The sequence below is a fragment of the Lithobates pipiens genome, unplaced genomic scaffold (genome assembly GCF_037356315.1).
Source record: "Lithobates pipiens isolate NorthernLeopardFrog02 unplaced genomic scaffold, aLitPip1_a1.2 Scaffold_10, whole genome shotgun sequence".
Classification (NCBI taxonomy): Eukaryota; Metazoa; Chordata; class Amphibia; order Anura; family Ranidae; genus Lithobates; species Lithobates pipiens.
The window spans coordinates 55469928-55496975 of NW_027507686.1; the positions used below are offsets into that span (position 1 = coordinate 55469928).

General features: G+C 49.7%; 1 long non-coding RNA gene across 4 annotated transcripts in view; it reads left to right on the forward strand.

Annotated features, from left to right (window-relative positions):
* The window catches only part of LOC143930699 (uncharacterized), a 173119-nt gene that overhangs the window by 64076 nt on the left and 81995 nt on the right, over window positions 1–27048 (forward strand). For 2 of the 4 annotated variants that reach the window (XR_013262813.1, XR_013262812.1), the window contains exons 1-2: window positions 14433–14598; window positions 21849–21897. This is a non-coding gene — a long non-coding RNA (uncharacterized LOC143930699). Of the gene's footprint in view, window positions 1–14432; window positions 14599–21848; window positions 21898–22927; window positions 23286–27048 lie in introns of those variants that run through there. The other 2 variants (XR_013262811.1, XR_013262810.1) reach the window with 2 other exon arrangements.

Here is a 27048-nt window from a genome sequence, read left to right on the forward strand (position 1 = left end):
GTGGTTATTTGCCATCAGTCGCTGAAAATCGCAGTGAAATACGGGAGCTCATAGGTTTGCTAATCTGACAGAACTTCGCTGCTTTTAAAATTCAACATCTAAGCAGTCAGACGTTCTAAGTCCTGTATTTCACTATAGAAACTAACTTTACTGTTATAAATACGTCTAAAATGCAAAACTCTGGTGGGTGTAACAACATCTACCCCCCATCAACCCCCTTCTGTGTTCACTCATCTACCACTCATAACTCCCCCTTCTGTGTTCACTCAACTACCCCTCATAACTCCCCCTTCTATGTTCACTCAACTACCCCTCATAACTCCCCCTTCTATGTTCACTCAACTACCCCTCATAACTCCCCCCTCCGTGTTCACTCATCTACCCCTCATAACTCCCCCCTCTGTGTTCACTCATCTACCCCGGATCACCCAACCGTGTTGACTCATCTGCCCCTCCATCACCCCCCTCCTTGTTCACTCATCTGCCCCCCATCACCCCCCCGTGTTCACTCATCTACCCCTCCATCACCCCCCTCCATGTTCACTCATCTGCTCCCCATCTTCATTCATGTATCACCCCCCCCCCCTCCCAATTACCTCCCTCAGTGCTCACTAACCCACCATTCACTCATCTGCCCCATCACCCCCCTCCCCATCCATGCTCACTAACCCCCCATGTTCACTCATCTATCTCACCCCCCACCTGTTCACTCATCACCCCCCCCTTCCCTAATCAACACCCCTGTATTCACTCATCTACCCCCCATCACCCACCTCAGTGCTCACTATCCCCCCCCCCCATGTTCAGCACCACCTGAATCGGATGACCAATTCCCAATAAGTACTTCCTGTATTACTTTTGCTGATATTTTAATTGTTGGTGTGAAATTTTATGCGTTCAGCTGGACATTTCTATCCCCTCCATGTCATCCTCCTGGAAGAAGTCTGTTTTTTTTATCAGCAAAACAAGCTGTCATGCAGATGTAGCAGTTAGAGGGTTGAGCCAAACCATGTGCCACTGATAGGTGATTGCAGTGATCAGCTCTTTTATTTATTTGTGTAAAACCTTTATCCCAAAAAATCTGTCGTTCTAACTGCTTGTGAGTCTAAAGTGTGACCTGGAGATTGGCTCCAATTTGGTAGTATATGTAAATCTGCTAGTACATCTAATCCCCCCTCCCCCCAGACCAACAATGCTTCTGTCCTAAGATGTGCCCCCTGTGCTCCTTCATCCAGAGTGGGGGCAGTCTAGTACAGGAGGTGTGTTACTGGCCAGATTACCAAGGGGAAAAGCCTTCAGTCTCTTTCACACGGGCGGACCGTTCAGGTCCTCCTGTCAGTTTTTTAGGGCGACCTGAACAGAGGCTCCATACAGGTCTATTGTGGGTCGGATGTCAGCGGTGACATGTCCACCGACATCCGACCCGCTAAAGTCAGACGGATGGAAATCCTATTTTCCATCCGTCTGTACAGAGATGGAGCTGTCATCCGCCTGCTGAGCGAGGATCAACGGAGCGATCCCTACTGAGCAAAGCAGAGTCCGTACACGGACACGTCCATGTGAAAGAGCCCTTAGAAAACGAATACAGCCACCACATCTACTGATCGTTAAGCTGCAATAGATGACATCCAATCAGGCGGCTGGCTGAACGTGTCGCCATACTTCTGGTTTTAGCGGCACAGATGGCAGGCGGGTGTCGGGGGACACATCTCTGCTGACATCCGTCTCCCCATAGGAGTCAATGGGGGGCCCGCTCAGATCCACTTGAAAAACGCACAGATCAGAGCGCGCCGATCGTGTGGGAGGGGCCAAAACGTTGGTGTGCATCCCGAGTTCCTTTATTTACTCTTCAGGTACATTTCATGTTATATTCCAATGGAGAAGACGATTGAAGTGGGAAATAACGGTGACATATGTAAGGAGATGTCAGGAACACTTAGGGCTGCTTCACTCCGCCAAAACGCCTTCCGCATGTGTTTTGCATGAATGTGTTTAATGCGTTTTTGGTGCGTTCCGGTGTGTGTTTGATGCACTTCCAGATGCTTTTTTCTTTTTTTTTCAGTTTTTCACTGTACTGGGGTCCGGTGCATTTTTGATGCATTCCAGTGCAGTTTTTTATGCGTTTTATTGCCTTCCAGTGTAGCAAAAATGACACTTTTTTTCTGGAACTGGAAAGCCCCGGGGCACTGCACTGGGGGGACCTATGTCATTGGAAACCATATAACCTACTTTCCAATGCGTTTGGGGGAAAAATGCACTGGACCGAATGTGGTGTGAATTACGTTTTTTTTTAATATATATATTTCGGACATTAACCACTTAAGGTCCGGAAGATTTACCCCACTCCCCCTTAATGACCGAGCCATTTCTTGCGATATGGCACTGCGTTATTTTAACTAACAATTGCACAGTCGTGCGACTCTGTACCCAAATAAAATGTCCTCCCCCCCACAAATACAGCTTTATTTTGGTGGCATTTGATCACCTCTGCTTTGCTTTTAATTTTTTTGCTCTAGAAACAAGATAGATAGAACAAAAAAGACAATTTTGGAACAAATAAATATTTTTTGCTTTGTGCTATAAGGGCCGATTCACACTGATTCGCTGTGTGAGATCGCATGTGATTTGCACCGCACTGCAGTGCAATTCACATGCAATGTCCGTGCGATGCGATTTCAGCCATACAGATAGTCGCATTCGGGCCAAACTTGCACAGGAAACTATTTTTGGTCCGATTCATGGCCAAACTGACAGTTCGCAGTGCGGTATGCGAGCTGAAATGGGGGCGTCATTAACATTATATTGACACTCAGAGTGGTTCGCATATGGCAATGTGAAGTGCTGTGCGAGTCGGGTGCGATGCGGGAACTCACAGGGTTTCTGCATCGCACTGGTGTGAACCCAGCCTTAAACACATCCGATAAAAAATGTAAAAAAAAAAAAAATCACATTTCATTATCAGTTGAGGCCAATATGTATTCTGCTACATATTTTTGGTACAAAATCCCTATAAGCGAATATTGATTGGTTCGCACAAAAGTTATTGTGTTTACAGACTATGGGATATATTTATTGGAATTTTTTTTATTGCTTTTTTTTTTTACTAGTAATGGCGGTGATCAGGGACTCATAGCGGGACTGGGAGATTGCAGCTTTAAAACTGGACACCTTACAAGCACATTTTTGTGAACCAGTGACACCAATACAGTGATCAGTGCTAAAAATATGCACTGTCACTGTTTTAATGACACTAGCAGGGAAGGGTTTATCAACTTGGGCGATCAAAGGGTTAAATGTGTGACCAACGTGTGGTACTGTGTGTGCTCTGTGCTGTTTTCTACTTCCTGCTTTGCAGGGAGAAACAAACCACACATTGCTGCTGTCAGAAGAGATTACATGGGGCTCTCTCAGTACATATTGTTAGCACTGATCGCTGTATTAGTGTCACTGGTTCCCACAAAGTGTGAAAAGTGTCACTAATGCCGCGTACACACGAGTGGAATGTCCGACAGAAAAAGTCAGACGGAATCTTTTCATCGGATATTCCCATCGTGTGTGGGCCTCATCTGACTTTTTTTTCGAAAATTCTAACGGACCTAGAAATAGAAAATAGTTTTAAATATTTCCGGCGGAACCAATTCCTATCGGGAAAACCCTCGTCTGTATGCTGTTCCAAAAACGACGCATGCTCTGAAGCAAGTACGAGACGGCAGCTATTGGCTACTGGCTATTGAACTTCCCTTTTCTAGTCCCGTCGTACGTGTTGTACGTCACCGCGTTCTAGGCGGTCGGACTTTGGTGTGATTGTGTGTAGGCAAGACACACGATTTTCCGTCAGAAAAACCTTCGGAGTTTATTCCGAAGGGAAAACCAGTCATGTGTAAGTGGCATTAGTGTGCGATTTGTCCACCGCAATATCGCAGTCCCGCTATGAGTCACTGATTACTAGTAAAAAAATAAAATATGTCCCCGGATTTCATTTTAAAAATCTGGTCACCTTATTTTAGGGTGAAATATGTAACCTGTTTCCAGTGCTGTAGCTGCCCTACAAAGTCCACACCTCATCAGTGCCACCTATCAGTGCCCATCAGTACTGCATATTAGTGTCACTGTCACATGACATAAAAAAAAGTATCAGCAATCAGTATCAGCAAGTATTTTATAAAAAAATGATCAGTACTTGTACTCTGTCTTAAAGTGGTATTGGGACAACCCTATTTAAAAATGGAAGTATAGGTAAAACGTTTTATTTTTTGGATAGAGCAAGAGAGTGTTATAACCCCTGCCAGATTTTTTATTATTATTATTATTTGTTTTCACCATCTGTGTCCCATTTTGGAGATTTTCCCTCACTTCCTGTCTCATAGCCAAACAGGATGTGAGAGGAAGCATACAGTGCCAGACCGTCAGAGCCCATGCCATAAATGGTGGCTCCTATGCTCATGGGCGGGAGTGACGTCATAGCGCCCCTGGCCACTCATGTACCCGGAGGCCATGAACCCGGGAGGCCGGATGAAGATGGAAGTCCTGTCAGCAGTGAAAGTGCGCCATTGCATGGCTTTGTTTTAAGGTAAGTCTCTATTAATGTGCTAGTATGCGATACATACTAGCACATTATGACATTGCCTTACGGGGGAAGTTTTTTTTGTTTTGTTTTTACTGCAGTTTACTACCGCTTTAAGGGAATCCCTGGGGGAACCCCAAGTGACCAGAACTGGTGTCCCCATTGGAAGATTTCATCTCAATTATTTTTCTGGGACACCCCAAAATGTGGGATTTTCTTTACTTTCAATGATAACGGTAATATATATAATATATATACTGTATATACATATATATTTTGTTATAAAATGTTGAAAACTGGAAATTTTTCTCCTTCATTGATATACAAATGATAAAACTGCTTTGATGGGCACTGATGAGGTGGCACTGAAGGGCATTGATAGGTGACACTGGTGGGCACTGAGAAGGGGTACTAATAGGTGGCACTGATGGGTGGCAGTGATGGGCACTGGTAGGTGACAGTGATAGGCAGCACTGCAAGGTGGCACTGATTGGCATCACTGGTGGGCATTGATAGGTGGCACTGATTGCTGGCACTGATTTGTGATTCGTGCCACTGTGGGCACTGGCAGGCGGCACTGGTGGGCACAGATGAGATGGCTGTGCATCTTCCTCTTCGGGACTGATGTCCTTTGCACATAAGCCAGTGATTGGCTATTTTTTCTCCTCGCGCTCCTCTCATTGGCTCGGTGATCACAGTGCGGGGGGGGGGGGGACGTCTATTGATGGCCTCCTGGCAATGTAGGTCCACACTGTAGCCGTCATTCGGCTATAATGCGGATCTGAAGGGGTTAATATTACAGAGCACTTTAATTCTGTATTTTGCTTGGGGATCTATTCAGGTTAAATATCTGGCACAGGCACTAAAGCCATATTATTTCTAGATTTTGTATATTCTTTATTACATCCGGAGATTCATTTTTGATTTTTTTTCAATCAAAACAAATGGACGTCCCCCCTCCCCCCACCTTTCTTTTTTTATTATTTTTTTAAAGGACTAACGTTTATAGTGCAACACCCCCCTCCCCCCCATTACCCCAGTAGTATTTTCAATGTTTATTAAAGAGGAAGTAAACCCTGATGGGTTTACTTCCTCTTTTTTTCCCTGCAAAGGTAAAGCATAATGGACTACTATGCATCGCATAGTAGCTCATTATGTGTCACTTACCTGACACAGGAGCCAGCGAAGTCGCCGCTGTCCGCATCCATCTTGCTGGTGGCGTCTCGCAGCTCCGCCGAATGACAGCAGCGAAGCCGCAATGACGTCACTCCCGCGCATGCGCACGGGAGCCGACAAATTAGGCAGCTCCATTCTTGGACTTGCCGCGTTTAGTGCGCCTGCGCGCCGTAGACAGCGGTGCCCATTTTCGGGCAAATATCTCCTAAACCATATAGGTTTAGGAGATATTGCTTGGACCTACAGGCAAGCCTTAATCTAGGCTTACCTGTAGGTCAAAGTGGTTTGTAAGGGTTTACAACCACTTTAATCTTTATTTTCTTGCTCTCTTAATTTTTTTTTCCCCACTGCTTGTGTGTGGAAAATGACATTTTTTTCCCCATTTATTCACAGTATATATCTCAATTTGCTGATATTGACTCCATCATAATATATTTGTTAAAAAAAAAAAAAAAACATTAAAACACAATTATGGCTTTGTTAATGTGTCTTTTTTTATTTATTTTCTATTCAGTCCAGCAGACATTGTGTGTGGTATTTGCAAGGCTGTTTAAATGGGCTTTTTCATGCATCCTCTGCAGCATTAAAAGGGTATACTGCAGGCCACATATTAACCAGGTGCATTGGCTCCATCAGATTCCGGGTGAAAGTGTGTTCCGCTAACTCCAAGCCAGAGTGTGGTATGAGCAGGGAAAAGTGTACCAGAGGTATGTGGCCTGAGCAGGCTAAGGTGTGTGCGAAGAGATCCAGTCAGAGTATGGGGTAAGGTCAGGCACGTCTTTAAGGCGGGGCAAAAGGGGAAGCTGCCCCGGTCCCAGTTATTTTTATGGGGACCAAAGCAGCTGCCCCTTGAGCCCAGGGTTGCTCATAGCTATAGGGGCCCATGCTGCCTCCCTATCATATCAGAGTAGCTGAGCGCTCTCCCCTCACACTGCTGCACAGGCATTACAGGTCTCGGGTCTGCTGTGCTATCACGGGGAAAAGGCGCGGCTGCAGGTTGTCTGTGTGCTCGCAACCTCCTGCCCACCCCCCCTGTCAGCAGCCAGCTCTGTCTAATCACTGCTCGCTCCCTCTTCCCCCTCCCTCCAGCTAAGCAGAACGAGCTGCCAATCAGAAGAGACTTGAGGGGCATGAATGGGACATGTAGTCTCAAGGAATGGCCTATTCACCAAAGTCCATGGGGCCTGAACTCAACCCGCTTTTTGTAGAGGGAACAAGATTTGCCCAGGCAAAAATTCACCAGGATGGCGCAGTGTTATGGGAGAGTTGGTGAGCGGTACAGCAGTACAGTTACAGTCCCCCCCGTGAGAGACTGAGCTGCTGAAAAACCACCAAGCGAGTACTATGTGGGGGAGACTGGAATAGTGAGAAGACGTGTTGCTGAGCCACTGCCAGGATATAGACCTTGCTGCAGTGCCTACTGGAGATGTCACAGGCAACCAAGCAGTGAGCTTTAATGATGTGCTGTTGTCTCTAGCAACCATTAAGTGGTAATGATGCACAGTAACCAATAGCAGGGGGTCGTCCAACTACGGCTCTCCAGTTGTTCAGAAACTACAATTCCCATCATGCCTAGTCATGTCTGTGAATGTCAGAGTTTTACAATGCCTCATGGGATGCGTAGCTCCAACAGCTGGAGGGCCGTAGTTTGAGGATCCCTGACCTATAGCAACCAATCAGTGAGCTGTAATGTGCAGTAACTTTTAGCAACAAAGCAGCCGTAATGTGTGCTGTTTCCTCTAGCAACCAGTTATTGAGTCGTAATGATGTGCTGTATTCTCTGGCAACCAATCTCAATTGCTGCCTGATCTGCTGCAGTAAAATGGAAAATTTTGAAAAAAAATAAAAATCATGTTTAAAGCGGTAGTAAACGCGCTAATGTTTTTTTTTTTTTTTTTTTTTTTTACCATCTGCAAAGCAAAAGGCATAATGAGCTAGTATGCGCCGCATACTAGCTCATTATGAAATACCTTAGAATGAGGCCCCGACATCTGGCCCGATCCACGCCGTGGGAGCTGACATGCTCCCTCAGCGTTTCTTCCGGGTATTGCGGCTCCGGTGCTGTGAGTGGCCGGAGCCGCGATATCGTCACTCCCGCTCATGCGCGCAGGAGATTTCTTTCTGGCCGGGGAGTATACAACCACTTTAAAAGTTTGTTATAAAATTTAGCAAACAGGTCATTTTTCTCCGTCATTGATATGCACTGATGAGGGGGCACTGGTGGGTACCGATAGGCACAGTTAAGGTGGCACTGATGGGGACAGATAAATCGGTACTGATGGGCACAGATAAAGGGGCACTGATGGGCCCTGATAGGTACCACTGATAGATGTTTTTTCCAGTATCGTACTTACCTAGGTGGACGCCATATCTGTCCCCCGGCCCCTCTACACTGAGAACCAAGCGATCAAACACTGTTGATTGCTCGGTTCTCACAACTCCATGAGCAGAGAGCTGCAGACTGTCAGTCACAGCTCTCTGCTCTGCCCCCTCCTCACTCATTGGAGCGCTCGGCTGTGGAGGGAGCGGAGGCCACATGCCCTCAACATTGGGAGTCTGTGACCCCTCAAAGCACCATGTCCCCATGTTGATGTGGAGAATGGCCTCATCCCCACAACCCTGAGCGGTGGTTGTGGGGGTCTGCAGGCGGGGGGCTTATCAGAATCTGGAAGCCCCCTTTAACAAGGGGACCACCAGATCCCGGCCCCCCTGTTTGAAATGGTAAGGGGGTACCCTACTATTTCACAAAGAAAGTGTAAAAATGGTTAAATAAGACAAAACACACTTTTGAATAATTTCTTTATTAAAAATAAAAAAAAGATTCCAGCGGTGCTAATCCACTCTTGCTATCCAGCGATGGATGACCATATCCAGCGACGGGGGATCTCTCAGTCCAGCGCTGTCCATACATCCGTCTTCTGTCTCCACTGCGGGGATCCCAGCGCTGATGTTTCTTATATCATGAGGGCGGGGCCTCCCGTCACTTGACCCCGCCCCCTCTGACGCTGGTGAGGGGAGCCAGGGATTCCCTAATGACGTATGGGTGACCCCGCCCCCTCTGATGTAACGGAAACCTGATACATCAGAGGGGGGCGGGATCACCCATACGTCACTGGGGAACCCCATAGCTTTCCTCACCAGCGTCAGAGGGGGCAGGGTCAGGTGTAGCCCAATCTAACCAGCAGCTCCTTTGGGGGTTAGTGCTACATTTGTATATATCTCTTTGGGATGTGGTGCCATTTTATATATATATATATATATATATATATATATATATATATATATATATAATACATTTAATATATAAATGTCCAGACCCCAACCGGATAAAATAATTTTTGGGATGATTTACAGCAGAGACTGCGAGCCAGGACTTCTCGTCCACATCAGTGCCTGACCTCACCAATGTTCTTCTGCAAGAATGGTCAAACATTCCCATAGACACACTCCAAAACCTTGTGGACAACCTCCCCAGAAGAGTTGAAGCTGTTATAGCTGCAAAGGGTGGGCCAACTCAATATTGAACCCTACAGAATAAGACTGGGATGCCATTAAATGTCATGTAAAGGCAGGTGTCCCAATACTTTTGATAATATAGAGTGTGTATACACAGACGTTTAGAAATAAATGTAAACAAACATATTAAAAAAAGAAATCATGGATGGTGTCAATAGGGCAGTGGCCAGTGTCAGTAAAACGGGAATATGTGCCGCACATGGTGATTAGGATGTGCCCAGGCTCACCCTGTGGGCATACCGTTGGGAATGCCATAACCCTGGTATCCTCTTCAACAGCGGGCAGTCCGCTTTCAGATAAAAGTGGTCTCTGCAATGGATTTGTCGCAAGATCACTTTTATCGTCGGAGGGAGAAGGGCCCCCCCCCGCCGTGCTGCGGCCATCTCCACCGCTTACCAGAGCCGTCTGTAGTGGCAGAGACTATCGCGTCCTCTTCCCTGTGAGGCTGGATGCCACGTGAGGGAAAGATGCCCCCACTCTGCTCCATACCATTGGATGGCGGAAGAGACTTCAAAGGTCACTTCCGCCTAATGGTTTTAAAGGGGGATTTTTTTTGTAAATAAAAAAAAGACATTTAAGTGTAAATGTGATATCTGAGGTCTGCTTGACCCCCAGAACTCACATTTAGGAGGTCCTGTCATGCTTTTTTTTAATCACATTTTTTTTTTTTTTTAAAAGGACAGTGTACAAATAAAATAAAGAAGAAAATTATTTTTTTAAGTGCCCCGCCGAGCTCGCACGCAGAAGAGAACGCATACGTTAGTTGTGCCCGCATATGAAAACTGTGTTAAAATGCCAAGCCCTCTCTACCCCACACACACCCCCCTCTCTACTCCTCACACACCTCCCCCTACTCCTCATACACCCCCCTCTACGCCTCACAAACCCCCCTCTACGCCTCACAAACCCCCCCTCTCTATGGCAGGATCCAGGGGGTGCCGATTTACACCCAGATTTCAGTTGTGCCCTCCCTTTGATGTGATGCCTGATTGGCCACTGATCTCCCCCCACCATCGCCTGCACTCGGAGCTGGGAAAAGGCAATGGCATCCTGCAGCAGTGAGAGGAGAAGTGGCAGAGTGGAGAGATGGCATCGGACTGTACACACACACTTTGATTACCGCCCCCCTATCTCCTCCAAGGGCTGCTCATCTCCTGGTGTTCTGTTGAGAAGTGCCCCCCCCATCGAATAGTGCCCGGTATGTACTGCGCATGCGCCGTACGGAACAGCACAACAGCTGATTTGCCGGTCAGATGGGCTGACGTAATCAGAGCATAGGGCGCACACCGTAGGAGGTATCTCTCGATGGGAGATACCATTTCACAGGCACAATTTAAATCTATACAAACAGCGGGGGGGGGGACAGTAGTTCTCACATTGTGCATCGCTGCTGCTGGAGGGCGGCTAGTGTGTGTTGAAGAGCTGGTATTGTCTGTGTTGCAACCCGACCTTTCCCACAGGCAAAACCGGCCGTTCAACACAGCAAACCCGCCTGCAACACAGACAAAATCCGGACCATCAGCGCACTGTAAAGCCGCCCGCAACAGCGAGGCACAATGTGAGAACTACAGTCTCCCCCCGCTGTTTGTATAGGTTTCAATTGTGGCCCTGAAATGGTATCTCCCATCGAGAGATGCCACCTACGACGCCCTGGTCACGTCACTCCAGCTGATTGGCAAATCAGCTGAAGTGCGTCTCCGTCCTGCGCATGCACGGGCACTATTCCATGGGGGGGCACTTCTAGACAGAACACCGGCAGCAGGAAATGTGGATGGGGGGCGGTAATGACACTGTGTGTGTGTACAGCCCAATGTCATCTAAGAGCAATCCTGTCTCATGTGCTGTAGGAGCGCTGTAATGACAGGAGAGGATGAGGAGGGGAAGGTCACAGGGAAATTGTACACAATGGAGGAGGGGAGGGGGGGTAAAAGTTTGTGCTTTGGATGTTTGTGGAGGAGGGGATGGGCATTTATCTGTGCTGTGAGGTGTAATCAGGATGGGGGAGTGTATTTGATAGAAGGAGAAATAAGGAGGGATATGTGCGAGGACAGTTTTGGGGGATTTGAGCCGGATGGGGAATGTTTGCCCTAAGGGTGTGTGAATTTCTGCTAAGAGGGGGAAATTTCTTCTGGGGGGAGATTTGGGTAGGGAGGAGGAATGTGTGCTAGAAAAAGGGTAATTTGGAGGGGGTTGTGGATTTGTGGGGGGATTTGCTCTTGAAGAAGGGATTTAGGGATTGTTTTTTTTTGCTAGGGGGGAGGATTTGTGCTAGGAGGAGGGATTGGGAGAATTTGTGTTAGGAGTGAGGGCTGGGGGAGGATTTGTGCTGGGAGTGGGGGTTGGGGGGATTTGTGCTGGGAGAATGGATTGGGGGGGTTGTTGTTAGAAAGGGGGGTTGGGGAGGATTTGTGTTAGGAGGGGGGGTTGTGGGGGAATTCTGCTGGGAGTGGGGATTTGTGCTAGTAGTGGGGGTTGGGGGGGATTTGTGCTGGAAGAATGGATTGGTGGGGTTGTTGCTAGAAGGGGGGATTGAGAGGATTATTGCAAGGAGGAGGGACTGGGTGGATTAGTGATTTGGGGGATTTGTTCTAGGAGGAGGGATCGGGCGGGAGGATTTGTGCTAGGAGAGGGAATTGGGGGGTAGATTTCTGCTAGGAGGGGGATAGGGGTGGGATGTGAGTTGGTGGGGGGGCATAATAACTGTGTAGTGGATACTCCCACTTTGAATTAGATATAATGATGAAAAGTGACCCGCTGCCGCAGGCACCCGATATCTTATGGGTATGTAATGTGATTGGTATATATATGGAATGGAGGGGCTGCTGTAGTGATTGCCAAATGAATTGATGCATCAAAGCTGACATGACTTCGGTGTACAAGGATGTAATTAATGGCGATTCAAATAATGTGACAATAATGAGCAAATAAATATCCAACACGTGAGAATTCATATAACACAATCCAGAGCACTTTATGTGCTGATAACAGTAATAAATATATGAAAAGAAGGTGGAGATGAATGTATAAAATACGGAGGATTCATCTGTCAATGTGCAGCGATTGCTATGAAGACAGCGGAATATTAATAGTGATTTATAAACAGACGACTCCGAAGTAAAGGGGGAGATGAGAAATCTGAGGCGACTTTCACACTGAAAAATAGCGGCAATTTACCGCCGATACCCCCATCCCCCCCCCGTGTGAAAGTGCCCTAAATTGTTCTCTCTTGTAATCCTTTAATGTAATGGGGTGTCCCTTTCCAGTGTTGTAGAAGGGATTGGGGGGATTTGCGCTGGGAGGAGGGGGGCCCCTGTCATGGAGTAAGTCAGGGGGCCCCTGTTGTGTAGGAAGTCGGGGGGCCCCTGTCATGGAGGGTGTCGGGGGGCCCCTGTCATGGAGGGTGTCGGGGGGCCCCTGTCAGGTAGGAAGTCAGGAGGCCCCTGCCATGGAGGAAGTCGGGGGCCCTTGTCACGGAGGAAGTCGGGGGGCCCTGTCACGGAGGAAGTCGGGGGGCCCTGTCACGGAGGAAGTCGGGGGGCCCTGTCACGGAGGAAGTCGGGGGGCCCTTATCATGGAGGAAGTTTGGGCCCCTGTCACGGAGGGTGTCAGGGGGGGCCCCTGTCACGGAGGGTGTCAGGGGGGGCCCCTGTCACGGAGGGTGTCAGGGGGGGCCCCTGTCACGGAGGGTGTCAGGGGGGGGCCCCTGTCACGGAGGGTGTCAGGGGGGGCCCCTGTCACGGAGGGTGTCAGGGGGGGCCCCTGTCACGGAGGGTGTCAGGGGGGGCCCCTGTCACGGAGGGTGTCAGGGGGGGCCCCTGTCACGGAGGGTTCGGGGGGCACCTGTCACAGAGGGTGTCGGGGGGGCTCCTGTCACAGAGGGTGTCGGGGGGGCTCCTGTCACAGAGGGTGTCGGGGGGGCTCCTGTCACAGAGGGTGTCGGGGGGGCTCCTTTCACGGAGGGTGTCGGGGGGGCTCCTTTCACGGAGGGTGTCGGGGGGGCTCCTTTCACGGAGGGTGTCGGGGGGGCTCCTTTCACAGAGGGTGTCGGGGGGGCTCCTTTCACGGAGGGTGTCGGGGGGGCACCTGTCACAGAGGGTGTCGGGGGGGCACCTGTCACAGAGGGTGTCGGGGGGGCTCCTGTCACAGAGGGTGTCGGGGGGGCTCCTTTCACAGAGGGTGTCGGGGGGGCTCCTTTCACGGAGGGTGTCGGGGGGGCTCCTGTCACGGAGGGTGTCGGGGGGGCTCCTGTCACGGAGGGTGTCGGGGGGGCTCCTTTCACGGAGGGTGTCGGGGGGGCTCCTTTCACGGAGGGTGTCGGGGGGGCTCCTTTCACGGAGGGTGTCGGGGGGGCTCCTGTCACGGAGGGTGTCGGGGGGGCTCCTGTCACGGAGGGTGTCAGGGGGGCACCTGTCACGGAGGGTGCCAGGGGCCCCTGTCACGGGGAGGGTGCCAGGGGCCCCTGTCACGGGGAGGGTGCCAGGGGCCCCTGTCACGGGGAGTGTCAGGGGCCCCTGTTACAGAGGAAGTCAGGGGGCCCCTGTCACAGAGGAAGACAGGGGGCTCCTATCACGCAGGGTGTCGGGGGCTCCTGTCAGGTAGGAAGTCGGGGGTCCCTGTCATGGAGGAAATCAGGGGGCCCCTGTCATGGAGGAAATCGGGGGGGGCCCTGTCACGGAGGAAATCGGGGGGGGCCCTGTCACGGAGGGTGTCGGGGGGCACCTGTCACGGAGGGTGTCGGGGGGGGGGGCACCTATCACGGAGGGTGTCGGGGGGGGCACCTGTCACGGAGGGTGCCGGGGGCCACTGCCTGGGATTTCTCTTCCTTCAGACCAGAAAGGAGGAGAGAAAACACCGACGGATCATAGACAGCCAGCGGCGGTCACACACAACATTTCGGGGCAGGTCGGGAGAGACAGACCCCTCCCCCATCCCCACACTGGACCCGCCTCCCTGCTAAGGTGACATCAGAGCTAATGACACTTACTATGTCTCCAAAAAAGCTGGGGGTGTAGTTTGCGGTTAATCCACTGGAAGGCGCTGTGTCTGATCAGTCAAAAGAGCGGTGAGAAGATACGCCCCTCTCTGTGACGCAGCCGACAATGGTCAAAATGGCGTCGCTAGGCTGTCCTATATACTCGCGATGACGTCACCCGCCGCCTCCTCCGCCAATCAGGAAGCGCGCGTCCCCCCCACCACTTTCCCCCCGCACAGAGCACAAGCTGGCTGTCTCACACTCGCAGCCCCGATGTACAGACAGGAGAGGAGTCGGGTTACTCCTCCCTCCAGCCTCTATCCCCTTATCACATGACTGGAGGAGGAAGAGGACGTTTCACATTCACACGGTGACTGTCTGCAGATACAAAAGAGGAGGATGGGGGGAAGACAACCAACTTCACACCTACCCTTTCTACTCCTCCAGCAACTCCCCTCTATTCTTTGGACACCCCCCAGACACCACCTCTCTTCCTCACCTCCCCCCACACCCCTCTTTTCCTCACCCCCCTCCCAGACACCCCCTCTATTCCTCACCTCCCCCCCACACCCCCTCTCTTCCCCACCTCCCTCCCAGACACCGCCACTATTCCTCACCCCCCAGACACCCCCTCTCTTCCTCACCTCCCTTCCCCCCATTCTTCCTCACCCCCCTCCCAGACACCCCCTCTCTTCCTCACCTCCCCCTCTCTTCCTCACCTCCCCCCACAGACACCCCCCTCTCTTCCTCACCTCCCCCCAGGCACCCCCTCTCTTCCTCACCTCCCCCCCCCCCAGACACCCCCTCTCTTCCTCACCTCCCCCTCACCAGACACCCCCTCTCTTCCTCACCTCATCCTCCCCCCAGACACCCCCTCTATTTCTCACCCTCCCCCCAGACACCCCCTCTATTCCTCACCCCCCTCCCAGATACCCCATCTATTCCTCACCCCCCCAGACACCCCCTCTTGCTCAGACACCCCCTCTCTTCCTCACCTTCACCTAGACACCCCCTCTCTTCTTCAGCTCCCCCCCAGACACCCCCTTTTTTCCTTCCCCACACCCCCTCTCTTCCTCACTCCCCCAGACACCCCCTCTCTACCTCACCTCCCCCCCAGACACCCCCTCTCTTCCTCCCCCCAGACACCCCTTCTCTTCCTCTCCTCCTCCCCCCAGACACCCCCTCTCTTCCTCCCCCACACCCCCTCTCTTCCTCACCTCCCCAGACACCCCCTCTCCACCTCACCTCCCCCACAGACACCCCCTGTCTACCTCACCTCCCCCCAGACACCCCCTCTCTTCCTCCCCCACACCCCCTCTCTCCCTCACCTCCCCCTCCCCAGACACCCCCTCTCTTCCTCACCTCATCCTCCCCCCAGACACCCCCTATATTCCTCACCCTCCCCCCCAGACACCCCCCCCCCCCTCTTCCTCACCTCACCCTCCCCCAGACACCCCCTCTATTCCTCACCCCCCTCCCAGATACCCCCTCTATTCCTTCTCCCCCCCAGACACCCCCTCTTGCTCAGACACCCCCTCTCTTCCTCACCTTTACCTAGACACCCCCTCTCTTCCTCAACTCCCCCCAGACACCCCCTTTTTTCCTTCCCCACACCCCCTCTCTTCCTCACCCCCCCAGACACCCCCTCTCTACCTCACCTCCCCCAGACACCCCCTCTCTTCCTCCCCCCAGACACCCCCTCTCTTCCGCTCCTCCTCCCCCCCAGAAACCCCCTCTCTTCCTCCCCCACACCCCCTCTCTTCCTCACCTCCCCAGACACCCCCTCTCCACCTCACCTCCCCCCCAGACACCCCCTGTCTACCTCACCTCACCCCCAGACACCCCCTCTCTTCCTCCCCCACACCCCATCTCTTCCTCACCACCCCAGACACCCCCTCTCTTCCTCACCTCCCCCCGTAGACACCCCTTCTCTTCCTCACCTCCCCCCCAGACACCCCCTCTCTTTTTCCCTTCCCCCCAGACCCCCCTCTCTTTTTCCCTTCCCCCCAGACACCCCCTCTCTTTTTCCCTCCCCCCCAGACACCCCCTCTCTTCCTCCCCCACACCCTCTCTTCCTCACCTCCCCAGACACCCCCTCTCCACCTCACCTCCCCCACAGACACCCCCTGTCTACCTCACCTCCCCCTCCCCAGACACCCCCTCTCTTCCTCACCTCATCCTCCCCCCAGACACCCCCTATATTCCTCACCCTCCCCCCCAGACACCCCCCCCTCTTCCTCACCCTCCCCCAGACACCCCCTCTATTCCTCACCCCCCTCCCAGATACCCCCTCTATTCCTCACCCCCCCAGACACCCCCTCTTGCTCAGACACCCCCTCTCTTCCTCACCTTCACCTAGACACCCCCTCTCTTCCTCAACTCCCCCCAGACACCCCCTTTTTTCCTTCCCCACACCCCCTCTCTTCCTCACCCCCCCCAGACAACCCCTCTCTACCTCACCTCCCCCAGACACCCCCTCTCTTCCTCCCCCCAGACACCCCCTCTCTTCCGCTCCTCCTCCCCCCCAGAAACCCCCTCTCTTCCTCCCCCACACCCCCTCTCTTCCTCACCTCCCCAGACACCCCCTCTCCACCTCACCTCCCCCCCAGACACCCCCTGTCTACCTCACCTCACCCCCAGACACCCCCTCTCTTCCTCCCCCACACCCCATCTCTTCCTCACCACCCCAGACACCCCCTCTCTTCCTCACCTCCCCCCGCAGACACCCCTTCTCTTCCTCACCTCCCCCCCAGACACCCCCTCTCTTCTTCACCTCCCCCCAGACCCCCCTCTCTTTTTCCCTTCCCCCCAGACACCCCCTCTCTTTTTCCCTCCCCCCCAGACACCCCCTCTCTACTTCACCTCCTGTCGATCTATACCTTATTATTACAAGAATGTTATTAAAAATGAACCTCAGTGATCTAAACAGAACATGAAACCAAGATAGCCACAGCAGTTCCAGAAGATTTACCCCCCCCCCCCCCGACCAGGCCATTTTTTGCGTACTTTTACTAACAATTGCGTGGTCATGCGACGCTTTACCCAAATATAATTTATTTCAGTTTTTTTTTACCCCAACCCGAAGGAAAAAAATTACATACAGCTATGTGATTTTGCTCTGAAGGGCCACCCTACCACAGAATATATGTGTGGGGCGGTCCGGAATCGGTTAATAAAGCCTAATTGCATCCTTTTTGGGAAATCGCTCATCCCAGTGCTGCCGAGACATTGGTCACATGATTGCTGCAGAAAAGATGGTAACCAATTAGACACAGCTACTGATTGGCCAGTTCTGCCTGAATTACAACATGCTACAGCTGGGTGCACACGTGACTGTCGGCTTCTCCAATTGTATTAACGTGTTTTTCATGCATGATCAGGAGTAAGGGGTTTTTTGTTTTGGTCAATTGAAAGGTGGTGACTGGCTGTTGGGCAGTTACATGCGTTTTTCAGCCACTCCCATTGATTTTTATTGGGCTGAAAACACGATCCTGCCGCAGGGAAGTGCCTGTACTTCTCTGGGATGACCGCACTGGGCCTCATAGAATAAAATGGAAATCTTACTGGTGAATGTTGTCCTACATTTGGAAACATGAGACTCATTGCTCCAGTCTGTGACCAGCAACCTACAAGGCTGATAGTAAGCCAAATTAAAGTACTTATAGTAGTTGCATTTTACCCACTTGTGGCAAAATCGCATACCTGTACGTCATTCTGCCACAAGTGGTTGTACCAGGGTGTGCCTCACCCCGGTAAACCATTTTTAGAGCCGACGGTCAGCTTTCCTGTGATATTAACCGATGTGGCTAAGCAGCCGCTCGATTGTTATCACAAGCAGTGGGAAGGGACGTCCCCCACCCCCGCCATCCTACAGCCTCTCTGCCCAGGCCCAAGCGACAAGCCAGCATGTCCGCCCACTCTCCGGAAATCCGAACAAAGCCAGAATTGGCTTTGATGGTGTCTCTGATATAGTAACCCAGAAGCGACGTCACTCCCGGTATATTCAGCAGCCAATAGAGCCAGTTTTAAAAATAATGCCAGTGTTAAAAGCTGCCGATATTTGTGCCTTGAATACTTTGACGTACAAAGGAGGGATTTGGGGTCTTATAGATCCCAGATCCCTCCAAAAAAATACTCAAAAATGCCGCAGTTGATCCTCACTTTACATCTACTTGTTTGGGTGGTCCCTTCTTGACCCTCATTGACATTGACATTTTTGAGTATCTTGTTTCTGTTGTTGAGGGACCCCACCCTAATGGGTGGGGCGGTTTTTTATTTGCGATAAGCGGTAATCCTGGACTATTGACCCCGGTGTTTTTATCAATTATTTAGTCAGGTCCCCCCAAAAAAATACCTGAGACGGGACAATTGCTGTCACAGGGATGTTTACATTTCTTGTCAATTAAAGTGATTAAAAAAAATAAGAAAAACAAATTTTTTTTTAAAGTGCCCAATCCCTCCGCGCCCGCACCCGCCAATGTAAATCGTGTTCAAACCACAAACGTGAGGTATTGCCACGATTGTTCGAGCAAGAGCAATAATTCTAGCACAATACCTTCTCTGTGACTCTAAACGGGTAACCACAAAAATATTTTTAAAGCGTCACCTATGGAGATTTATAAGTACTGTAGTTTGTCGCCATTCCATGAGTGTGCGCAATTTCAAATCATGACATGTTGGGTATCTATTTACTCGGTGTAACATCATCTTTTTCATATTATACAAAATAGGGCTAACTTTACTGCTTAGGTTTTTTTTTTTAATTCATTGAAGTGTATTTATTTTCAAACAATTGCATTTGAAAGACCACTGCGCAAATAGTGTGACATAAAATATTTAACCACTTGCTTACTGGGCACTTAAACCCCCCTCAGTCCCAGGCCAATTTTCAGCTTTCAGCGCTGATGCACTTTGAATGACAATTGCGCGGGCATACAACACTGTAACCAAATGAAATTTTTATCATTTTTTTCCCACAAATAGAGCTTTCTTTTGGTGGTATTTAGTTACAGCTGGGAGTTTTATTTTTTGCTAAACAAACAAAAAAAGATGCAAAAAAAAAAAATCATGTTTTAATAGTTTGTTCTAAAATTTTGCAAACGGTTCATTTTTCTCCTTCATTGAAGTGCGCTGATTAGGCGGCACTGATAGGCTGCATTGGTGGGCACTGATGGGCTGCATTGGTGGGCACTGATAGGCTGCACTGGTGGGCACTGATAGGCATAGTTAAGGCGGCACTAATAGGCACAGATAAGGCGGCACCGATGGGCACAGATGGGTGTCACTGCTGGGTGGCACTATGGGCACTGCTGGGTGGCACTGACGGGGGGCACTTACTTTTATTCAGGATGGCACTGCGGGGGGCAGGTGGGCACTGGCAGGGGGCAGATGGTCGCTTGAATTGCTGGCCGTGATCGGGACTGATGTCCCGATCACGGCCGCTGGTGATCGGCTTTTTTTTTTTCTCCTCGCGTTGTCAGCGCGAGGAGGAATACTAGCCGATTACCGGCTCCGTTATATCACCTGATCAGCTGTCATTGGCTGACAGCTGATCACGTGATAAGGGGTCGGGATCGACCCCTTGCACGGATCGGTGATCAGGCGAGTCTCATGGACTCGCCGATCACAGAGCGCATCGCGCGCGCCCCTCAGGGGGTGCGCAGGCCGCTTGTGCACGGGACGACGTCAATAGACGTAGTCCCGGAAAAGTAGGTCCGCGCTAATAACGTCATTTGGCAATAGCGCGGATCCCAAGTGGTTAAACAACCACCATTTTATTCTCTAGGGTCTCTGCTAAACTATATAATGTTTTTGGGGTTTCCAAGTAATTCAGACTTAAAAAAAAAATCCTGGGAAGGGAAAGCCCACCCAGGGAGCCACGTAGGGCTGCTGGGAACTATAGGGATTTGTGGGTGATGTAGTCCCCATCTGGAGATGTTAAACTTAGCGACTTGGTGGTACTACAAGTCCCAAAAGAAAGTTGTGCCAGATGGAGGAGAAAGGAGAAGTCTGGGCTTGGAGGCATGACCCCGATCACTGTAACGAGCCAATGACTTGGCTCTTTAACCACTTGGGTACCGCGCTATTGCCGAATGACGGCATTAGCGTGGACCTAGATTTCCGGGACTACGTCTATTGACGTCGTCCCGGTTACGAGCGGCCTGCGCGCCCCCTGAGGGGCGCGCGCGGCGCGCTCTGTGATCGGCGAGTCTATGAGACTCGCCTGATCACCGATCCGTGCAAGGGGTCGATCCCGACCCCTTATCACGTGATCAGCTGTCAAAAAAAAAGCCGATCACCGGCGGCCGTGATCGGGACATCAGTCCCGATTACGGCCAGCAATGCAAGGCACCACATGCCACCTGCCAGTGCCCACCTGCCTCCCGCAGTGCCATCCTGAAGGATAAATAAAAGTAAAAGTAAGTGCCCCCCGTCTGTGCCCATAGTGCCCACAGTGCCACCCACAGTGCCACCCACAGTGCCACCCACAGTGCCACCCCACAGTGCCACCCACAGTGCCACCCACAGTGCCACCCAATCTGCCTCAAAGGTGCTGCACCCCAGTGCCGCCCATCAGTGCCCAGCAGTGCCGCCCATCAGTGCCCAGCAGTGCCACCTATCAGAGCCACCTATCAGTGCCACCTATCAGTGCCCATCAGTCCCATCTATCTGTGGTACCTATCAGTGCCCATCCGTGCCACCCATCCGTGCCACTTATCCGTGCCACCCATCCGTGCCATCTTATCTGTGCCCATCTTTGCCCATCAGTGCCGCCTTATCTGTGCCCATCGGTGCCGCCTTATCTGTGCCTATTAGTGCCGCCTTAACTATGCCTATCAGTGCCCACCAGTGCAGCCTATCAGTGCCCACCAATGCAGCCTATCAGTGCCCACCAATGCAGCCCATCAGTGCCCACCAATGCAGCCTATCAGTGCCGCCTTATCAGCGCACTTCAATGAAGGAGAAAAATGACCCGTTTGCAAAATTTTATAACAAACTATTAAAACATGATTTTTTTTTTTTTTTTTGCATCTTTTTTTGTTTGTTTAGCAAAAAATAAAACTCCCAGCTGTAACTAAATACCACCAAAAGAAAGCTCTATTTGTGGGAAAAAAATGATAAAAATTTCATTTGGGTACAGTGTTGTATGCCCGCGCAATTGTCATTCAAAGTGCATCAGCGCTGAAAGCTGAAAATTGGTCTGGGACTGAGGGGGGTTTAAGTGCCCAGTAAGCAAGTGGTTAAACATGTGATTGGCTGTGTCTAATCACAACCAATCACATGTAAATATGGAAGTTCTGTTCATCGGTTCCCCTCGCCTCACATTGACAGTGTGTGAGGAGAGGAGAACCAATCAGCGGCATTTCCTCGCAGGAGAGACCTGTACAGATAATCAGGGCACTGATTATCAGTGCTGCATATCGGTGCCACCTCAGTGCCCATAAGTGTTGCCTCCTGAGCGCACATCATTCTTTTTCTGTCTGTATGTACACTGCACAGTGCCACTTCTCTTGTCCTGTATGCTTGGTGTAATTCTCTATAATGCTCTAATTCTTTCTGGACTCTACAAACATTGGTGTGGCACTAACTGCTTTTCTTATGTTTTTGGATTTCTTTCAGGACCCTCATGGAAGTGGGATTGCTGTGCCATATGAGACCACCTCTGAAGGTAATTGGCATGATTATCTGAATGGGTCACCTGCACTATTTGATATTAAAAACAGAAGGTCTACTACATCTTACACAAGTACATAGATTGCGAGCTGTCTGGTATCGGGAAATGGTGGGTCACTTTACAGGGTTGTGAGGTGCCCCTTATGATAGGAATGGATGGGGAATCGTACATTGCAGGTTATTGGGTACAGGTGTGGATGCAAGATGGAGTCACAGTTTGGAGGGTGATCCTTAAGAAAGGTAAAGGGGGGGGGGGGTGAACATCACAGATTAGGAGGTGCTCATTCCTAGCTACGTAAAAAAAGTGAAGGCAGGCCTTCACCATTCTTGATAGGCCCCAGTAATGTGAAAATGTTTACTAAATTGTATTACTGTCTTTTGTAAAACTAATAAAAATTATGGAAACAGTCCATATTTTTTGTTTTGTTTTGTTATGTTACCTGAGTATAGATCTAGGTTTGTCCCAAGCATGTTTGAAGCCATTTACTGTTGACTGTCTCACTACATCTGCTGGTAGATTATTCCAAGCATCAACTACCTGTTCAGTAAAATGTTAGTTTCTAAGATTCATTTTGAACTTTCCTCCAGCTAGTTTGCGGTCATGTCCCCATTTGCTTGATTTTGTTTTTTTTATTGAAAAAACTGCCCTTCTGAACCTTGTTCACCCCCCTTTAATGCATTTAAAGGTTTAAGGCTGGCTTCATATATGTGAGTGTTTCTCCGCATCCAATTTGCATGAAATGCGAGTAAGACCGGCTCTTAATGGAGCAGGTTCAGACAGGTCCGGGTTGGCCGGGGAGCGGATTGCAAAAGGGTCCTGTGCGTGTTTGTGTCCAGGTCAGGTGCAAATTCAGGCAAAAATCCGCACCTAAATCGGTGAAAAGGTAGAAACCTGCGGCCACACATATGAGAATCCGGCCTCAATCATGTCTTCCCTTTCCCTTCTTTCCTCCAGACTGTACATATTAAGTTCCTGAAGTCGCTCTCGATATGTCTTCTCCCCCAAACCTTTAACCCGTCTCTAGACTCGTTCTATCTTATCGATGGCTTACAGTCGGCATGTTTATGGATGGTGAGGAGGAGGAGCAGGAGTCACAGACTGCCCAGAATTTAGGATGGAGATGGAGTCTCAGATTGCCAGATGGTCCACAGTGACCTCCTGAGTGCCTTGTGAAGTCTCCTGAGGGTTAGGTGGGGGCATTTCACTGTTTGATTATGACAATGAAGCCTCTTGTACTCACAATAAACCAAACTGATCATCTCTGCTAAAGACCAAATTATTCAGTTGAACTTTCTACCAAGGATTAACTATACCCCCAGAGATTGCAACCCTACTGTCTCCCCTATCTGCAGCAGATATCAGACTGAGATAGGCACCCTTTATCACATGGCGTGGAGTTGTCCCAAATTGGGCAACGGCAGGGGGCGCACCAATGCTAAAACAATGCTTTATTCAAATAATATTTAGGACACAGCAAATGACATCACAGTGAAAGATGCTAACAGATGATGCGTTTCGCACTAAGGCTAGTGCTTACTCATAGCTGGTACCCCATAGCACACTGCATGTGTCCCCATATACTCTCCATAGCGCACTCCATGCTTCCCCAATACACACTCCTACACCCCAAAGCACACGCTATGCATCCCCCATACACTCTCCAATACCCCATAGTGCACCCCATGCATGTCCCATACACTCTCCTATACCCTATAGCACACTCCATGCATCCCTACACACACTCCTATACCACATAGGGCACTAAGGTTTAATCAAGTGCGTAATTCCAGATCTAAGCTACATTACATCATGTAAGTCACTTTTTTTGCACTGTATATTCTTCCTTGCTTTCTTGTGGGAAACGATGATGCCACATGTTGTACCTAATTTGCAATCTTTGTTCTGTACTTGGAACTTTTCCATTGTATGTTCTTGTTTACCCAATAATACCTTTGTGCAAAAAATAATAATATTATCAACAGGCAGTTGAATACTTACATGGAAATGAAATGCTTACTTAACATACAACACATTAACCTACAACAGGGGACAGGAAAATCCAGACAGATATGAAATTCAATGACATTGCTTTGATTTGGACCATCATTTTAGGATGATGAGGCTCCCCTTAGACCTGGTTATGTACAAATCTATGCAAATTGACAATTGGTCACCATGTGCCAGGAGCACCAGCAACCACTCCCTTTATGCACGTTGTGGATACAACATGGGCTGTTCCTTCCTCTGACGGGCCCACTGCACATGAAGAAATGTGCAACCCCAATGACATGGAAGAATTCTTCTTAAACTTCAACCAAGGTGAACCCGTGCAAAACAAAGCAAAAGGATATTTTTTTGGTGACCATCCACAAGATGGCCCTGTTTGTGTGCATTTTATATCCATAGGAGGACAATATAATGCAAGACGGGTCATACAATAATTTTTTCGCCTGGATGTATGAATTTAAAGTACATGTAGAGAGGGATAGACTGGTGGGGTTAGGTGGAGTTCTGCAATACAAGCTGGTTGGGATTTTTAGTGCAGCAGAGGAAGGAAGCTGGGAAATCTGGAATTCTGTCAGATCTATAGCTATTTTTTCTGAGAGATGTGCATGCTCTGACAAGATAAACCAAAAAAAAAAAAAAAAACTTTTGGATAAAGTGGTGAGTGTTTGGAACCCGGGTCTGGTTTCTAATGTTCTCTCTGTCCCTGGTGGGCAGATTTACACTGTGTCTTGGTAACCATTTACACCGGGATTGAAAGTGAGGAAAATTCTAAATCACGAGCTGTCACCAGAACAGGAATAGTGACATTTTCCAATGGGAATACTTTTTCTATTGACAACTAATAAGAGGATTTTCCCCTTGCTTTGTAGAGATTTCCTCCTGTTTTGCCTACAGGAAGTGAAAGGAAATCTCCCCAATGAGAAACGCATGGCAAAAAATAAAATAAAAAACAAACAAAAAAGCAGCAGTTTACCTTTCACGCTATTAAAAAGGGGTGGCCTTTAGATATACCTTATTTTTGTGAGCCTTGAGGATCACAGGAATTACACCGTACTGTTGCCTACAAGGAAGATTGGACCCCCATCCTTTCTTCTATCCAACATGCCCCAGTCCTGTGATAAAGCAATACCAAGGGCATGAACAAAAACATAGGGCTGGAACTCTGTACCCCAATGGACCCCAAGAAATTAATTTTATGGCACTTAAAAAAAATATATATATATATTGTGTGTGTGTGTGTGTGTGTGTGTATATATATATATATATATATATATATATATGTGATAAATTTGAGACATCCAAAAGCAGTCAAACTTGGGCATTTGGAAACAGCTTAAAAAACAAAAATAAAAACAAATAAACACTAAACAAGACTAGGAACTGCCTGCAGCCCAGGGTCTTTTTGGATTACCAATGCCCGAATCTGAATGGATGAGGTGGCGTGCCAATACTACCACAGGCGCGAGAGTATTGAGGATCAACCTTATGCTCCAGACCAGGATAGAGATGGTAACCCCCAGAGGTAAACGTGGCCAGAAACCAACCCAGAGTCAGCAAAAGCTGAGCAACCAGAAGACATGGAACAATAACAATCTCTGGCATGTTGGGTAGAGCAAGGGTTAGACTGGGGGGCTGTTTTGGAAAAGTTGCAGGGTGCCAAGTCAGGGGGAATAAGGGAAAAAAGGTGGTTAATTATGTTAATCATCAGGGGGTCCCTGTCCCCAGGTGAGTAGCCAAGAGGGCCCCTGTCCTCAGGGGAGAAGGAGGGACTCTGTCCTCAGGAAAGAAAGGAGTCTCTGTCCCCAGGAGAGAAGGGAGTCCCTGTCCTCGTGGAAGATAGAGTATGATATGGGGTGGACTCACCATGACCAAGTCTGCAGGTCCCTCATTTATGGTTGTCTGGGCTCCCTCCAGCAGCACGGATGGGCGATCAGCATATCCCCAGGGAGCACAGCTACAGCTTGACATGCTCTATCTACAGCACACTTTTCAAAAGAACAAAGAGTACACAGAACAGTGGCGTTGCGTCCATAAGGGGTGCAGCCCCGTCTCTCCTGGCACCACTCTTTCACCATAGATAGATTAATGCATTGCATTGTAATCCTGAATTACAGTGGCGGGGTGTTTTTTGCAAGCACCTGATTAGAGCCATAGGCTCTAATAGATGCCAAAAAAGATGAACAGCGGGCGTCATTCTGTGCGTTCGCTGTTCATTTAGCGTTGTGTTAGCAAAGCAAAGGAATTTGGGTCTGTTACCTGATTGGTTGAAACATCAAGCGCAACGTCAGGTGCTGTGATTGGATGCCTTAGAGAGGATGGAAGAAGACATGGAGGAAATTTATGGGTACAGTGGCTGCGATCGTTTTATAGCAGCAGGAGTGGCACTGTCACGAGCAGACAGGCAGGAGGACAGAGGAGAGGAGAGCTTCGGATGACAGAGGCAAGTAAACTGACCAGGGTGTCAGGGCTCAGCAGCCATGATGAACCGTGATCTGTTTCACGAAGTCGAGGCCAGAGCAAGGTATTTCAGAAGATATGGGGGGCGGGGGGCCAAATAACACAGTACAAACACTGTGCTGCATAACATGCTTTAAACTGAAGTTCCACTCAAAAGTGGAACTTCCGCTCAAGGTAAGGCAAGGGCTCCCTCCTCCTTCCCCCACCGCCGGGCCAGTAAGAGAGTGTAGCGTGCTTCACGCATGCACAATAGAGACCAGGCCATGAAGCCGCAATGCTTCACTGTTGGGTTCCCTTACCGGCAATTGCGGCAGCAGCAGCACCCCATAGCTGATGGAAACGTCACCTGCGGCGCCGACATCGCTGGACTCCAGGACAGGTGAGTGTCCTAATATCAAAAGTCAGCAGCTACAGTATTAACACTTTTTAAAGAGCGATTATGACAGCTCCTTATTTGTATTATCCCCCTCCCCACCCGAAGATTACAGAGCTGGGGGCGGCATGGAGGATTTCTACTAAAAGAAGAAGAATCAGCACAATGGACACATCTTAAAGTTGTAAACTCTTGTGTTTTTTTCACCTCAATGCATCTTTATTTATTTATTTATTCCCCCCTCCGGTGTTGTGTGTGTGATCTTCTTTATTTAAAGCAAGCTGTGTTTATTGAAGATGCAATCCAGG